The sequence below is a fragment of the Stegostoma tigrinum genome, chromosome 17 (assembly GCF_030684315.1).
Source record: "Stegostoma tigrinum isolate sSteTig4 chromosome 17, sSteTig4.hap1, whole genome shotgun sequence".
In the NCBI taxonomy this organism is placed as follows: domain Eukaryota; kingdom Metazoa; phylum Chordata; class Chondrichthyes; order Orectolobiformes; family Stegostomatidae; genus Stegostoma; species Stegostoma tigrinum.
Window position 1 is genome coordinate 35,563,768 of NC_081370.1, and position 11,409 is coordinate 35,575,176.

Genomic DNA, 11,409 nt, shown 5'->3' on the forward strand with positions numbered 1-11,409 from the left:
ATTACTTTATTGTTTATCTTATTGCTTGTGGGATCATGCTGTGCAACGATTATTTGGAAATAAACTGAGTCAGAATCATGGGGCACCAAACATGGTGTGATTGCTGAAGTGTGAAGTCTTCACAAAAAGAGCCTTGATATATTTGAAACATTAATATTTGCACTGAGGGAATGACAGTTCTTAGGAAGGTCTTCATGAAAGAGGTCACAAGAACATCAGACTACTTCACACAATGACTTAGTTCCTGATCGTCAAACTGGAATACACACCCATACTAATCAATGTCATCTCATAAAACAATAATGCCATCCCAAGGATATCCTTTCTTTAATAACGGAACCGAACTATAGACAGTACTGTAGGTAAAATTTCATCAAAACCCCACAGCAGCAAGGTATTTTTACTCTAGTACTCAAATCCCCTTGCAGTTAAGTCTAATGTATCATTTGCCCTCCTTATTGCTTGCTAAACCTACATGTTTGTTTTTGGTGACTCATGAATGAGGATACACAGGTTCCTTTGGACACCTGCACTACCAAACCATTCACTATTTAAGAAGTGTGGAGCTGGCTGAACACAGCAGGCCAAGCAGCATCTCAGGAGCACAAAAGCTGATGTTTTGGGCCTAGACCCTTCATCAGAGATCTTGGATTCTCCAGCATCTGCAGATCCCATTATCACTATTTAAGAAGTATTCTGTTTATTTTCTACGAAGTGAATAGCCTCACACTTACTCACATTATATTTCACTGGTCATGTTCTAGTCTATTCACTTAACATCAAAGGTCTCCTGAAGCCTCCTTGAATTCTCCTCACAACTTGTATTTCCACCCGAAATGGTATCATCAGCAAACTTGGAACTATTACAATTGGTCCCCACATCCAAATCACCTACATCACTGTGGACTGAGAACTAGAAATAACACTGCTGCACCACTGGCAACACTATGCCGTCCTTTCTGATCCAGAGAGCAGAGCTCTAATTTTATTTACAAATTTCCTGTATGGAACACTAAATAAGCATTCTGAAAACTGAAACACACCACATCCACTGATTTTCCTTACAAGTAATAACCTCAATAAGTTTCAGCAAGGTTGTAAAACTGACTTCCCTTTCATAAATCAAGTATGAATCTGTCCAGTTCTAATAAATGTTTCTAAATGTCCAGTTATCATACACATTATTAGAGATTCTTAACATTTACCCAATCAATGATGCCAAACTAACAGATCCGTAGTTCTCACTTCTCCCACTTTGTCTACAGTGGGATTACAATTGGTACTTTCCAAAGTGTCAGAACCTTTCCCAAAATGCTAGAATTTTGAAAGTTAACGACCAACGTATTCATTACCTCTCTAGCAATATACTTCAATACATTGGGAAGGAGTTTTTCTGGTCTATGGGATTTATTATCCTTCAATCCCATTTAACCTTTCAAGTATTTCCTGTTTACTAATACTAATTTTAGTTCCCCAGTTTCATAAGGCCCTTAATCACCAAGTATTTTTGGGAGATATTCTGCAGTTTTTTCGATGAAGACAGGTACAAAGTAATTGTATAGTTTCTCCACTATAAATTCTCCTGGCTCAGCTTTGTGACGGCCCACACCGGTTCTAAGTAATCATTTTCTTTTCATACCTCTAAAGCTTTTACAGTCTGCTTTAATGTTTCTTGCTAGTTTACATTCATATATCTTTTTCCTATTCCAAATCAGTTTCTTGGCCCTCCTTTGCCAGGTTCTAAATTGCTTCCTGAATCTCAGGCTCACTACTTTTTCTGGCACCCTTATAAGCCATGTCACTTTATCTAATGTAATATTTAACTTATTTCGTTAACCATAGAAGATCTACCCTTCCCTTTGGGTGATTATGCCTTAGAGGAACTAACATGGACTGTGGAGTATATCTTTAAATGTGTACTTAAATTTCCTTTCTCAACACATCATCAGAATCCTTTTTCTGGCACTACTGTGGCACAGTATTAGACAGGCCACCTTTTGAAATGAAATATTAAACCAAGACCCACATGCCCTCCACAGGGGAATGTAAAAGATTCCACAGAACTATCAAAAAAAAGAGCTGGGAAGCTCTCGCTCTGTATGGGGTCAACAACTAACTCTTACACAGTGAGACAATGACATAGGTGTAATGTCACTAAGCTATAATCCAGAATTCCAGACCAATGGGACAGGGATGCAAATCCACAGCAGTTGTTTAAATTCAACTAATAAATCTAGAATTGAAAAATTATCTCCCTGGCAACTATTATCAATCAATGTAAAAGCTCATCTGGGGAAGAAGATCTGCTAACATTACCCAGTTTGGCCTACATGTGACTCCAAAAGCACACCAACGTGGTCGATTCTTAACTGTATTTGAAATGTTCCAGCAAGTCACTTGACTCAACTGTATTAGCAATGGTCAAAAAAAACATAAAGCAGACATTTTGATCATTTATTTAAGATGTTCATCACAGAGCCTTGTTCATAAATCGGCTGCCACATTATAAATAGAAGGCCGAGAGATGGCACGCATTGCTCCACTGTGAGATAGTGATAGAGAGAACTAATGTACAAGATTGGTGAAAGGGGCTGTTGAAAGAAAAGGTTTTCTTTCTTCATTAGCTCTCATAAATGTGGTGCAGGATGAGATGAACCTAAGGGGTGACATAAATGTGACCAGTTGGGCCTAATGCCTTTTCCTCTGCTGCCCACGTAACACTGCCTAGATACAGTTACCTAACAAGGACCAATTTATCTCAGTTGTGAAAATTTCAACTGATCTCACTCCCACCTTTGAAGAGTTCCTGATTTCTGCCTGGAGTTTCTTTGATTTTTTTAAAATCGGGACCCCAAGTAGATACACAGATGCTTTACTGATCCCATAGACATATATATTTCAAGAGGCTCACATTTACATTTTACAGAGATCCCCATCTATATGAAGGGAGCCAACTAATGCACAGGAGTCAATGTGGCTCACATTCATACTTCTCTGTACAGCATCCAGTCAGTCCCAATCCATAATGCTATCCCTTTAAAATCATTCACAGCCCCCATTTCACCCTCATTGGTAGTATATTTCAGGTCATTACCACTCACTGTGTTCTTGGCCCTTGTACAGTTGGGCTAATGGGCATAGTTTCTCCTTGTTAACTCATCTAAATCTGTCATAATCCTCTAACACAAGGACATTGGCATGAGAACAGCAATATAGGGGAATAAAAACTGGTGGCATAGAGTCCTTCAACCTGTTTCCACCTTTCTCAGCCAAAGTGTGGCCTCACAGGAAAGTAAGTAGGTAATTGATAGTTATTTCTTCCATGTCTCTTTTGATTGAGCAAGTGGTTTATATCAGGAGATGTTATTACAACTGAAGAGTACAGTTAGGAAATCCACTTCTAAAATATTTAATATCCAAAATAATTAATTAAAGAGAGATGTCTGGGTATGCGATGTGCTGCAGCTGTAGGATGTGGGAGCTGGTAGACGCCAGCACGATCTACGGCGATCACATCTGCAGCAAGTGTTGGCTGCTCGAGGAACTTTGACTCAGAGTTGATGAGCTGGAGTCCGGGCTGCAGACCCTGCAACACATCAGGGAGGAGGAGAGTTACCTGGACACTCTGTTTCAGGAGGCAGTCACACCCTTTACATTAATTACATTAAATTTGGGCAATAGTCAGGAACAGAAGGTGTGACTGCAAACTAGGCAGGTATAGAGATCCAGAAATTAGCTTTGAAGGAGCCACAGTCACAGTCAAAGCCCTTGTCCAATTGGTATGAAGCTCTTGCTCCCAATGTGGTCAAGGCACAGACTACAGGTAGGAGGAGTGAACTGACCACAGCACCCACAGTACAATGTGCCTTTCAAGTAGGGGTGGAGACAAGAAACCTCGTCGTAATAGGCGATAGCATAGGTTGGGAAATAGAAATTGGTCTCTGCAGCAAAAACAGACAGTTGTGACGGTTGTATTATCTACTAGATGCCAATGGTCAGGGCATATCTTCTGTGTTGGATGGGAACTTGGAGTGAGAAGGGAAGGATTACCTGGTGAAGTACCAATGACATAGGTTGGACTAGGAAACAGATTTGGCTGAAGGGTACAAGCATGTTCAGGACTAAATTAAAAAGCAAAACACAAAAGTCTCCAGATCAGTACCTGAGGTACATGCAAATTGGTGAAGGGTAAAGAAGATTAGAGCAAGAAAATAAGTGACTGGAAGATTGGTGTGGGACAGCTGACTTCCAATTTACATGGCACTGAAGAAAGAGTTCTGTTCCAATGGGACAGACTTAGTGTGAATCATAAGTAGACAAACAGGAGGCTGGAAGAACACAGCAAGCCAGGCAGTATCTGGAGGAAAGGAGATGTCAACATTTCAGGTATTACCCTTCTTCAAGACTGAGAAGGGTAATATGTGAAATGTTGACTTCTCCTTTCCTCTAAATGCTGCCTGGCTTGCTGTGTTCTTCCAGTCTCCTGTTTGTCTACCTCGGATTCCAGCATTTGTAGTTTTTCTGTCTCTAACCTTAACATGAATCATGCTGGGACCAGACTTTTGACATATAGTTATTTTAATCAACCTGTTCCAACATGCTATGACATGCATTCAGTGTGGGTGGGGATTGAGCCTGAAACTTGCTTTTATCATTGGAAGGTACATTACCACTGTGCCGTACAAGTCCGTCGGTGGATCATGAAACTACGGCTGTAGATAGCGCTTTAAGATAATTAGTAGAATGAGTTCAACTGAAGGAAAATTTGAAAAAAAAAGAAATGAGAAAGCAGGGGTGCAGGACAGTTAAGAGGCTAATGATAATGTAAGTGTGACAGAAAGGGCTAAAGAATATAAGAGTGCAGCAGAAATTAGAACAGAGTATGCAATAACACAGCACAATGACAATAAGATAGAAATAAATGAACATGACTTGATAGTTATTTCACAGAGTTGCAGGCTAACCAAAACTGGGAACTCAATATTCAAAGATATTCAAATTCCAGAAGAACTGGTGGAAAGGAAAAAGAGTTAGGGTAGCTTTGTTAATAAAGGTTGATATTAGTGTGGTGATATAAGTGCAATAGATTGCGATGTGAAATTAGCTTGGTGCAATTAAGAAATACCAAGGGAAAGAGGTCTGAGTGAGAATTGTCTATAGGTCCCCAAAGAGTTGCTTCACTGTAGGAAAATATGTAAAATGGGAACTAATGGAGCATGTAAGGAAGGTAACCATAATTGTCATAGGTGATTTTAATCTGCATACTGTCTAGGTGAATCAGATTTACATGAGTAATGCAGAAAACGAATTAATAGAGTGCATTAGGGATTGTTTCTTAAGAGCAAAAGATTGCATTGGCTACTGGGGAACAGGCTCTTAGCTCCAATAATTTATAATAAGGTACAATTAATAAGAGATCTCTTACGAAAGCATACTCTAGGGTAAAGCAATCAGAACACGGGAGATTTCAAATTCAAATTCAGTTTGACGCACAGCAGCTCAGGTCTTGGTGTCCTCAACTCAAATAAAGGCAGTTGCAGATGCAAGAAGAGAGAGTTGTCTATGGCAGGCTGGGCAAATACAACAAAGGAAGGTCAATGGATGAGGAGTGGCAGACAATTGAGCAGATATTCATAACGTTTGTCAAAAAAATTATTGTAGTCCTAAAGGACCCAATTTTTAAAAAATGGAACACCCATAGTTAACAAATGTGGTCAAAGAGAGTGTCCAATCAAAACTAAGCACGCAAAGTGGTGAAAACTATCAGTAGGTCAGAGGGCTGTGAATCTTTTAAGAACCTGCAGCAGATGACTGTACAGACAACTAAGAGGGAGAAAGTTGATTGTGAAATTAAATTGACAAGAAAAATGAAAATAAACAGAAAGAGCTCCCACGAGTATGTGAAAAAAGTAGCTAAAGTAAATCTGGGGCCTTTGCAGGATGCGATTGGTGAATCCATAACAGGGAACACAGATAGCAAATTTAAACGATAATTTTATGTTATTCTTCACAATGGAGTACATTATAAACATTCCAGAGATACCAGTTATGTAAGGTGCTAATAGGAGAAAAGGTTTTGTGACAGCCTCTATCAGAAGGGACAAAGTATTTGACAAACTAATAGGACTGAAAACAGAAAGGTCGCCAGGTCCCGATGGCCTTCATTTAAGGGTTTTAACAGACGTGGTTGCAGAGACAAAAACAGAAGTTGCTGGAAAAGTTCAGCATGTCTGGAAGCATCTGTGAAGATAAGATCAGAGTTAATGTTTCAGGTCCAGTGGCCCTTCCTCAGACCCAAAACTTTAACTCTCACATTTTCTTTACAGATGCTGCCAGACATGCTGAGCTCTTCCAACAACTTCTGTTTTTGTTCCTGATTTACAGCATCTGCAGTTCTGGTGGTTGCAGAGATATGGCGGCAGCAGTCAAAATAGTCCATAACTCTGTGGATTCTATGAAGATTTTAGTGGATAAGAAAACTCTTAATGTGACTCCCTTGTTCAAGCAAAGGATAATCATAGAATCACCAGAATTCCCATGGTGTGGAAGCAGACCATTCAGCCCATTGAGTTCACAATGGCCCATGGAAGGCCATCCCACATAGAGCCACCCAGCTACCCTATTCCTACAACCCCACATTTCCCATGACTAATCCACAAGCCCCTGGACACTATGAACAATTTAGCATGGCCAATCCACCTAACGTGCACATCTCTGGACTACGGGAGAAAATCAGAATACCCAGAGGAAACCCAAGACATGGGGAATATGTGCAAACTACACACAGACAGTCGGTGATGGTAGAATCTAACCCAGGGACCTGATACTGAGGCAGCAGTGCAAACTACTGAGCCACTGTGTTGCCCAGGTGGAGGCAGAAAGCTGCAAACTATAGGCCAATTAGCCTAACGTCTGTCAAAGTGCTAGAGTCCGTTACAGAAGAAATAGCTGAACGTTTAGAAAAGCTTAATGCATTCAGAGTCCACATGGTTTTATGAAAGGGAAATCAAGTTTGACAAATCTGTTTAAGCTCTCTGAGGATTTGATAGAGGAAAATTTGATAAAGGATAGATCTAATGCAGCTGGATATTCAGAAGTCATTTGATAAAGTGCCACAAAAAAAGTTAGGGTAATGTATCAGCATGGATTGGGTAAAACACTGAAAACAAGTAAGTAAGTGGAGGACTACAAGGATCAGTCCTAGAGCTTTTATTATTTATAATCTATATTAATGACACAGAGAAATGGACAGGGTGTAATGAATCCAAATTTTCAATCAACATAAAAATATTACCACGAGGACATAAGAAATCAGCAAGGGGATAGAGATAAGGTAAGTGAGTGAGCAATAACTTGGCAGATTGTGTTTAGGAAGATGCAAGGTCACGACTCAAAAGACAGACTAATATTTAAATAAAAGGAGACTCCAAAATGTGGGGTCCATAAGAATCTGGATGATGTTGTGCATAAAATACAAAAGGCATGCAGGCACAAATTAGGGTGGTGGGTGGAATTTTGGCCTTTTACTGCTAGTGTTTGGTATTTAAGAATAAGAAAGTCTTGTTACCATCATAGAGAAATTTGGCAAGACCTCACCTGAAGTACTACTACAGTTTTCATAGAGAATCATACCATAGAATCCCTAGTGTGGAAACAGGCCCGTCGGCCCAACAAGTCCAAACCAATGCTAAGAGCATCCCACCCTGACCCATCCCCCTAATCTACACATCCCTGAACATAATGGGCAATTTAGCATGGCCAATCCACCTAGCCTGCATATCTTTGGATTGTGGGTTTCCTCCCACACAGACATGGGAGAATGCACAAACTCCACACAGACAGTTGCCTGAGGGTGGAATTGAACCTGGGTCCCTGGTGCTGTGAGGTGCTTCCCATAAGTGATCCACATAATTAAGAAAAAATTGGCATTGCAGGCGATTCAGAAGTGTTTCATTGGATTAATTGGACAAAAGGGTTAATTTTTCAAAATTAGCCAGATCGGGCCTTTATTCATTAAAGAGGAGTTAGGCAGACTTTTGAAATATCAGGGAGGTGAGGGCTATGGAGTTGAATGGTCTACTCCTATTTATTGTGCTTGAATCTCTCCACAGTCTCCTTTGTTACAAGAACAACTTCAGCTTCACTGACCCAAAACTGTACCTAGAGTCCCTGCAACAGTTCTAGAGGATCTCCTCTGCATCCTCTCAAGGACTTTAACATCATTCCTTGCCAGACTTTGCCAGAACTTTATAAAGTTTCAGCACATTCTTGCCCCGCTCCGCGCCACCCCTACACCCGAGACAGCAATTACAGGCCCCCTTAAGTATATCGCGAGGCTTTACACAGAAAGCCTACATAAAAAGATTTGAGACAGAGACGCTAAATATGTATCCCAGTCGGAGAAAAACAGGAACACCGTGCCTTGGGGTTGCAGCTGCAAGTTGGAGGCGTCCACGTTATCTGAGTGGGCCGACGGGTGAAAAGGGAGGCCTGTTTATTTTGGTATGAGGTGACAGGCCTGGGATTGGAGTTTCTGCAGTATCCCACTCGAAACGCCTGCTGCAACCCAGAGCCAGGCCTCCACCAAGGACTCTCTTCATCCCAGTCACCTCCTCACCGAATCTCCCACAGTTCTTCCCGACCCCGAGCTCATCCTGCGGGCTCTGGCACTCGGCTCCGGGGCTTGTTTCCCACCGGCAAGCAACCGCGGCCTTTGGATTACTCTGTCACGGAGGCGGTTGAGGCCTCAAACTGTACCGTGCTAAAGTATCGGACTAGCCGGACTCTGACATTGCTCCTTCCTCCCTCACCCCCGACCTAGTGATCGTCCAACCCTCCGACTCACCTCTCTCCGTTCTGAGTCCCTGGGGTGGAAGCTCCAGGGTCGGTCGCTCCTGTCAGTCAGTCGCCACACAGGCCACTCAGCGAATACAGCGCCTCGGCACTACACCGAGAGCAGCTGACGGAAACAACCGAGCGACTTCGGGACGGTACCGAGCCGCTGACGGGAACAACCGAGCGATCTCGGCGAAGATGGTAACGGAAATAGCCGAGCGACTTCGGCTCAACAAGGCTATCGGTGACGGAAATAGCCGGAACTCTACCCTCGCGGCGGGGTAAGCGGTGACGGAAAATCCCGAGGATGTTCCACGCTTCGCAAGGTGTTTCGTTTTTGGCATTACGTGCGTTCGCTGAGCCTCGGCAGCAGAACCGTTGAATTGTTACAACGTAAATGAAGGCCGTTTGGCCCATCGTGTCTGTTCTGGTCCGTGGAATAAGCAATTCACTTCATGCCCTGCCTCTTCCCCGTATTGAAGAGTTCTCCACACTGCATACGTTCTTAAGACCTTGAGCACTTGCTGTGTGAACTTTTTATCTCATGTCGCTTTGACTGTCAATCTCTTCGTAATTGGGGAAAAAAATCCTTCCAAACGACTCTGCTCAGGCCTCATGATTTTGAATGCTTGGATTAAACCCCCTCCCTGCTTTCTCCAAGGTGGTCTTTTTCAATACATTTTCATGATTAATTTCATCAAACCTTGAACCATTCTTGTGGACCTTTTCCATATTCCCTTCATTCCTTCCACAGCAGGGTGGCACGGTGGTTAGCACTGCTGCCTCACAGTGCCAGGGACCCAGGTTCAATTCCACCCTTGGGTGACTGTCTGTGTGGAGTTTACACATTCTCCCCTTGTCTGCATGGGTTTCCTCCCAGAGTCCAAGTTACGGGTTAGGTGGATTGGCTAAGCTAAATTGCCCATAGTGATCAGGGGTCTGTAGATTAGGTGGGTTATAAGGGGATGGGTCAGGGTGGGATGCTCTAAGGGTCAGTGTGGACTTGTTGGGCTAAAGGGCCAGTTTCCACGCTGCAGGGATTCTATCTTCCCTAAAGCACACAGAACTAGATGTCTTTTTTTTTAAAGTCATACAATTTACTATTATACTTTAGGTACAAAGTTTATTACAGAATGGAAATTGGCCCTGTAACCTTGTACAGCACAGATACAGACCAAGATAACGAAGTGTGGAGCTGGATGAACACAGCAGGCCCAACAGCATCTCAGGAGCACAAAAGCTGACGTTTCGGGCCTAGACCCATGGAAGGTCATATTGGGGCCTAGGATGGGGGTGAGGGAGGAGGTGTGGGGGCAAGTGTAGCACTTCCTGCGGTTGCAGGGGAAGGTGCCGGGTGTGGTGGGGTTGGAGGGCAGTGTGGAGCGAACAAGGGACCACTCTCTCCGTGACTCCCTTGTTCGCTCCACACTGCCCTCCAACCCCACCACACCCGGCACCTTCCCCTGCAACCGCAGGAAGTGCTACACTTGCCCCCACACCTCCTCCCTCACCCCCATTCCAGGCCCCAAGATGACTTTCCATATTAAGCAGAGGTTCACCTGCACATCCGCCAATGTGGTATACTGTATCCATTGTCCCCGGTATGGCTTCCTCTACATTGGGGAAACCAAGCGGAGGCTTGGGGACCGCTTTGCAGAACACCTCCGCTCGGTTCGCAATAAACAACTGCGCCTCCCAGTCGCGAACCATTTTTACTCCCCCTCCCATTCTTCAGATGACATGTCCATCATGGGCCTCCTGCAGTGCCACAAGGATGCCACCCGAAGGTTGCAGGAACAGCAACTCATATTCCGCTTGGGAACCTTGCAGCCCAATGGTATCAATGTGGACTTCACCAGCTTCAAAATCTCCCCTTCCCCCACCGCATCCCAAAACCAGCCCAGTTCGCCCCCTCTCCCCAGTGCATCCCAAAACCAGCCCAGCCTGTCTCTGCCTCCCTAACCTGTTCTTCCTCTCACCCATCCCTTCCACCCATCTCAAGCTCACCTCCATTTCCTACCTACTAACCTCATCCCACCTCCTTGACCTGTCCATCTTCCCTGGACTGACCTATTATCTCCCTACCTCCCCACCTATACTCTCCTCTCCACCTATCTTCTTTTCTCTCCATCTTCAGTCCGCCTCACCCTCTCTCCCTATTTATTCCAGAACCCTCTTTCCATCCCCCTCTCTGATGAAGGGTCTAGGCCCGAAACGTCAGCTTTTGTGCTCCTGAGATGCTGCTTGGCCTGCTGTGTTCATCCAGCCCCACACTTTGTTATCTTGGATTCTCCAGCACCTGCAGTTCCCATTATCTCTGATCCTAAATTATCTAGTCCCATTTGCCAACATTTGGGCCTTATCCCTCTAAATCCTTCCTGTTCATACACCCATCCATATGTCTTTTAAATGTTACAATTGTACCAGCCTTCACCACATCCTCTGGCAGCTCCTTCCATGCATGCACCACCGTCTGTTTGAAAATGTTGTCCCTTAGGTCCCTTTTAAATCTTTCCCCCCTCACCTTAAACCTATGCCAAATGGTTTTGGACTCCCCTACTCTGGGGAAAAGAC

The 11,409-nt window shown here is 43.6% G+C and overlaps 1 protein-coding gene across 3 annotated transcripts in view; it reads right to left on the bottom strand.

Moving 5' to 3' along the window:
• Window positions 1–8,981, bottom strand: part of phrf1 (PHD and ring finger domains 1) — an 87,958-nt gene extending 78,977 nt beyond the window's left edge. For 2 of the 3 annotated variants that reach the window (XM_059652072.1, XM_048545490.2), the window contains exon 1: window positions 8,846–8,981. The gene's annotated coding sequence lies outside the window, so the exon portion shown is untranslated. The remainder of the gene's footprint in view (window positions 1–8,845) is intronic. The other variant, XM_048545489.2, reaches the window with a different exon arrangement.
• Window positions 8,982–11,409: the final 2,428 nt, after the last annotated feature.